This window comes from Pinus tabuliformis, chromosome 1_2 (assembly GCF_031772625.1).
Source record: "Pinus tabuliformis cultivar Carrire ecotype Pingquan chromosome 1_2, CPIR1, whole genome shotgun sequence".
Classification (NCBI taxonomy): Eukaryota; Viridiplantae; Streptophyta; class Pinopsida; order Pinales; family Pinaceae; genus Pinus; species Pinus tabuliformis.
The window spans coordinates 849444288-849451134 of NC_142298.1; positions in this window are offsets into that span (position 1 = coordinate 849444288).

Consider the following 6847-nt stretch of genomic DNA (forward strand, 5'->3'; position numbering starts at 1 on the left):
TGCCAAGCTTGGTCATCTGTGATGGTATGCATGCACCTCATGGTGAAATCTTGCTGAAGCGAAATCTTACCTCCGTTGCAACCGGTGCATTGGTTCAGCCCCTTCATCCAACTCGTCTTCTAACATGTGCATGGTCTTCTTGGGTGCAGTTGAACCAGAAACACACTTGTGCATAGTGTTCATGTTGATCTTCAAGTGTGTGTTGCTCGTCATGTGCATCAACATGTCGAAGTAGATGTTCAGCTCCAGTTGGACTTACTTCTTGTCTTAGCCTTGGTGAGTGTGTTGAATGGGTTGGATTGTATGCATGTGCACAATGACCTGCATGTTGTTGAATCCCTTGAATGTGATCAAAAACACCACTCACCATGTGTACCTCATGTCAGCTATTGGGATGGATCATTAACTTGTACATGCATAGTTTCATCCATGAGTGCTCGTTGTGCCCACTATTTTTCCAATTCTTCCTGCAACTCATTCGTCTATCTATGCAGCTTCATGTTCTTCCTGAGTTGCTGCTTCAGCACATGCAACTCATTCTCTGTTCCATTCTCTGTCTTCGCGAGATATTCATGTCACATCGTTACCTCATAGGCTGAGCCTCCAAAGTTTCAACAATACGATCACTAGAGGAATTATTGGAAATAACAAAATAAAAAATAAAACTATAGCTACACTACAATGTATAGACAATGCCTAGCTAAGGATGGGGCCCTACCTCTTTAGAGGAGGTATTGGTTAAAGTAAAATTAGCATGCTAGCTAATCAACACACTATCAATGGAAGTAAATGTCAATTTGTATTGAAAGAATTAAATTACAACTATAAAGTAGCTTTTCTATTCATAGTGATTGATTCACCACTAGGTGCATCTCTTATTGTCCTACTTATACAAATATTTGAACTATATTAAGATTTTGATGGGAAGTAGGGAAATTCTAATTGTTCTATCTAGCTAGTATGAATTTCCTTCAGAATGTATAAATTTAGGCATATGGTACATTTATTAGATGTATGGAAAGTGGATGTTACGTCACACATTCCTTGTGGAGCAACTAATTTCCCTTCTCATTTTCTTGGGTTAGGAGATTGGTTGGTCGATCGATCTGGGAAATTCAGTGGCAACAACTATGCAATTGAGGTGATATGCAACAATAATTTTCCATAGTTACATCATTAGCCACTTGACTAAGAGCTTCAGGACTATGATGGAGTGAGTTGAAACAAAGACACAAATAAAATTTCTAGTAACAAGGAGTCACAATGTGAGTGTCAACATCTTGGAATTGCAACATGAGTGTAATCAATTACAATTAGTAGCATGTGTGTCTTTTGTTGATGTCCAGAATAGAAATATTGGTTTTCCAACCTTTTTCAAATGCTTTATGGGCTAGTCCATGAAAGATGGAAACATAGCCCATAATTTATATCCTTATTTATATATATTATAACTTATAAGTAACTACTTATTATATGAATAAAGTTAGCATTAATATTGTTGTCATATTTACATGCATGTACCAACCATAGATATTGCCATAAATCACAAAAGAAAACAATCAAAATGTCATACCTCACATATTACAAAAGAATCAAAATATGAAGAAGAATAAAAATATCACCTCTCTCTCTCTCTCTCTCTACCACATTTCTCATCTACAGAAAAAAAATGCACTCAAATATAATGGGACCCCTTTTCCTCCTAGTAGCACGATTATGTCATAGTCATATAGAAAAGAAGGGGTTAAATTCACACCATTCAACCTTATATATGATATACAACTAGACCCTTCTATATTATTTTACATAGTTCCCACATGTTTGGATCCTTTCCACGAGTAATGGGGGATGATGTGGAATCCAATGGAATTATGGTGGCCAATTTCAATAGGTCTACCTATGGCAGGCATAAATTTTTCTTGTGAACCCTGATTGAGATAAAATTTGCACTATTAGAAATTCATTAGTGGGATATAGGTCCATATAAGGTTGTGTTGACATGGAAAATTTTCCCTATACCAACAAGGAGAACTAACCTGATCACAGACCCCAGTTAGATCTGCTTTCATTTTGGATGGCTAGCTCCAATGGGTTTTAAAGGATCTCATAAACTGTTAAAGGTGTTGAGAGATTGCTTCCTTGAGGAAGACTTCAATTAGATCAACAAAAGAAACAACTAACCTATATGTATCAAATCCTATCTACACTACTTCTTACTACTTAAGCTAGTCCTAACTATCCTAATCTATCCTGCAGGAGCATAACAAAAAGAGGTTAAACATCATATATAGATTACAAGTCAAAATGAACCAATTATTGGTTCATATGAGAACAAGGCTATATTAAATCCTAATTGCAATCCAACTATTTATACTGGAATACACATTCCTTTCCATACAAATAACACTTGCAACTGATGTTTAACAAAGTTTCGACTCAACAACCTTTCATGAGTTAAGCATGAGATTAAATTATATTCAAATAACCAGAAATAAACATGAACTCTATGTTATCAATATGCACAAAGAAAAACACATTTATCTTTATGCCAACAACAACACCCTGATTCCAAACATATAAAAGAGGAAGAGAATAGATCTGAAACAAAAGGCTCCTTTTAGACCCAAATAGTCTGCTTTATTCATAATAAATCAAAAGTTGTTCTGCCCAAAAAAAATTCCCCCTCTCCTATCCAGAGGTAATACTTATGTAGCCGCAAATGACTCTTGGTCTTCCCTTCACCTTTCGCCTCCCCCTGTTCTTTTCAATATATAGATCAGAATACATAGACGTAGAATAGTCGGTGTCACTACTGACACATAGAAGGAATATCTGCTGGAGTGCTTCATTTCTTAGGGAAATGAATAGATGTTGATTAGAAGAGGATGACTGTGTGTCATCTCTTCATGATGAAACCTGGAACAATTTCTCTTTAGGAATACATAAGCAATGCATGGAAACCTGACCGAGAATGCCTAAGGCTACATCTTTAAACAGAACACATCCACATATATGGACTCTCTGGATCTACTCATGCATTTCTTTTTTCTCATCGTCTGCAGAGATGATTAACATTAGTTTTATGATTATGAAATAGCGCAACATGATAACAAAGAAACATTACATTCAGCCATAGTTTCTATTTAATCTTGCACACAGAGCAACTATAATTTTCAAACCACCGGGCCTTACTGTGACATGTATTCTCGTTGCCCCTAATATTCATTTTACTCAAGGAATGCCTTAACAATGCTTCAAGGGTAGACTTACTCACTTTATGGTATTTTCCTTCAAAAACCAAGACCACACCATTTTGGAAAAATATATGGGAAAACACAGGAAAACCTGTGGCCGAACCATAAGGCCGGACTTCAAATATTATGCACCCGAACATATAATTATCGCTGGGTCCACCATATGGTATCGCACCCTATGTATAATCGTTGGACTTCGCCGACTGTGATTTGTGATTGGGGGAGGCGGACCCAAAATATATATTTGTCGCAATTAGTAATCCCATTGGGTCTGCCATATAAGCCTTTCTTTTGAAAACCTCGACCACAATACTTTTATCGCAATACACAAGAAAACATGGGAAAACCTGTGGCCAACCATAAGGCCAGACTTCGAATGATATACACTCAGGCCTATAGTTATTGTTGGTTTCGCCATATCGCATCACAATGCTTCGATGGCAAGTGAATGGACCTTGGGTTTCATTGAAGCCTAATTGCGATATGCGATGGGCTACAGACCCGAAATATGTATATGTTATGCTTAATAGTCCTGGTGGGTCTGCCTTATGTGATTTTCCTTTTAAATACTGGACCCCAACACTTTATCGAAAACATGGGAATACATCGGAAAACCCATATCCAACCATAAGGCCAGACTTGAAATACTATATACCCGAATTCATAGATGTCGGTGGGTCCAGTATATCACAGCGCACCTTATATATAATGTCTGGGTTCCGCCGATTGCGATATGCGATTGGGGAAGCGGACTCGATAATGTATGCATTATACCTGATAGTACTGTCGGGTCCACTGTATCGCATTGGCCTTATGGCTCGGCTTTGACTCCCGCCAATTGCGATATACGAAAGGCTCCAGACCCAAAATATATATATTATGGTTAACAATGTTGTCAGGTCTGGTGCCTCATGGTACACGTTGTGTGTCAATGTTGATTGCGGTAAGCGAAAAAAGGTGTGTTATTGGTGTTTTGTGAAACATTTCCATTGTAAAGAGTTATAATGGAAATAAAGGTGCAATAGAAGTTTTTGAGGGTTGAAAAAGTCCAGATGGAGGATATGAATGAAGGGCTAGAAAGGGTTATAGATGAATCATATAGCAAATATTTATTAAGGGGGGCTCAACCATTAGGAATTGAAGATTTCAATCAACAACGAGTTAAAGTCTTTGGGATAATCATTCGAAGACGTGAAATATCAACTTTTAGGGGACCCATTCAAATTGCTACCAAGGCAGGTTTTAATAGGGTGGTGGTTGTGGCCAAAACAAATGGCGAACCACTGGGTGAACTAGTTATCTCTCTTTCGAAATAAAAATTGGATTAATAGGACATCAAGGTGTTAAGATAAACTTGAATGCAAACTGCATGGATGGATAGGCATGGGTTCCACTTCAACATTAATTGCTTCAGGTGGGATAAATACAAATAACTTCTATTTCCTGATAGGGCTTTGACAGGCATTCTCCAATGGTAGTATTATGGGATTTATTTACCATCTTTTACCTATTTTCTACTTTCAAAAGTACTTTTAGGGCCATCACTGGTCTGTCAATACCTATTTAGGTGTGTACCTCAACTCTTTATTTCTCATCCAACTTGATGTAAATATTTTTATCTGCACTTTATGTAAAAATTTCAGTGCTATATTTTCATATGATTTAATGGGGTGTAGTCATGGATCACACCATATTTTTAAACTGCTTAAGTAAGGTTGGGCTTGTTGTGTCAACCGGTACTCTGAGCCCAGCAATAGTCCCTACTCTAACTGGCTTCCCAAACAACCTGTCCTTCCAAATTTGCACAAGGACTTGACATTTCATTTTCTTTTAAATAATTCCTTCCAGTTTCACGCACAACGACTAGAGCACAATTGGATTTTCCGCAGGGTGTATGAAAGTGAGCTTAGCCCATAAAAGGAGGTATACTTGTAGATGATAGGTATTGGAGAATTTAGTGTGGTGGATGGGACCAATGGAGAATAAATGCAAACCTTACAGGCAAGCATAGGCTAGATCTGAGTGGGATTTATTTAAAAAATGCAGCATTCCTCCATGCTAGTCCAGCTGTAGTTACACATTTTTGTTTTATAAAGATGCCCCTATATGCTCCAGGTATCTAGGATATCAACAGATCTTACCTAGTTCCCAAGAGATGCTAATGAGTGGCTTCAATTTGAATTCCATAGCTGATTTTCAAGTTCTCATGGGCTCATTGAAAGTTTGTTTGATTTGCAAGGTAACGATGGATTTAGGATCAGCAGACTCATCAGTAGGTTAATGAGGGGTGAAAAAGCTAAAGGTGGTGAATGAGGGTAATTTGAAGAGATTTGAAGAGGCGAAAATGAGACTGGAGGACTGAAATCATTTGGCTGAAAAAAAAAAAAAATATATCATCGAAAACAGAAAGAAAATGCACTTTTTGGAAATAGAAAAATGGAAGGGATGGAAATATAACTAAGCTAACAGTAAAATAAAATGAATTCTAACCTACTCAAGAAGTAACCACCACGTGGTGGCTACTAGAAGTATCTCTTAAGATGTTGGCCATTAGCAAGGAGTTTTTTAGTTTCTCCCTGTAAAGTTTTCAATCTGTAAGTTCCTTGACCAATTTTTTCAACAACTTGGAATGGGTCCAGCCATAACTGTTGGAATTCATGTGTTTACCTTTTGGCTCATTTGACTTGTCCCATTTTAGGACTATCTCTCCTACTTGGTAATCTTTATCTCCTGCCAGATGGAGATAAAACCATCTCTTTACAATCATTTGGTGATTTCTAAATTTATTTCTAGCTCTATCTCTCAATTCCTCCAACCTCGCTAATTAGTTGATCCTTTCTTGAAGGCTGAAGGGGTCCCTCTTGAGGCTTGGGAGAGCTGTAAAGAGGGAAGGGTAATGTCGAGAGGCAAGATGGCTTCCTGCCCATAGATGAGGAAATATGGTGAATTTCCTAAGGCCACTTTTGGGGTGACCCTATCGGCCCAAAGGGCATTTGTTAGAACGTTGTGCTAGTTCCTTTAGTTGTCAGCGACATATTTACGGATTATGCAGATGAGGTTTTTATTTGAGGACTTTGAAGCTCCATTTCCTTGGGAGTAATAGTTTGATGCATACCTTATGTGAATTGATTTATCAATAGCAAATTCAGTCAATTTCAGTGACGAAAATTAAGAAGCACTATCAAATATGAGAGTGTCAAGGATGCCATACCCGTTGATAATGAATTTCTCAATAAATGATATTACCTCATCCTCATTTACCTTCCGAAGAGGGATGGCTTCAGTCCATCTGGTGAAGTAGTCAGTCACTGTGAGTATATACTTATGCTGCTATGAAGATTTTGGAGTGATCTCGCCTATGACATCTAGACCCCATTGCCGGAATGGACGATAAATCATAATGGGCCTGAGGGGAACGACTGGCTTACTTTCTCGTCCTGTGGTAGTTTGACATACCTTTCATATCCGAGCGTAGGCATGCGAGTCTCTGAACACTGTGGGCCAATAATATCTAGCTCTTAAGATTTTGTGAGCAGTGGTCTCTCCACCATAGTGACTAGCTGTTGGCCTTTTGTGCATTTCATTTAAGACAT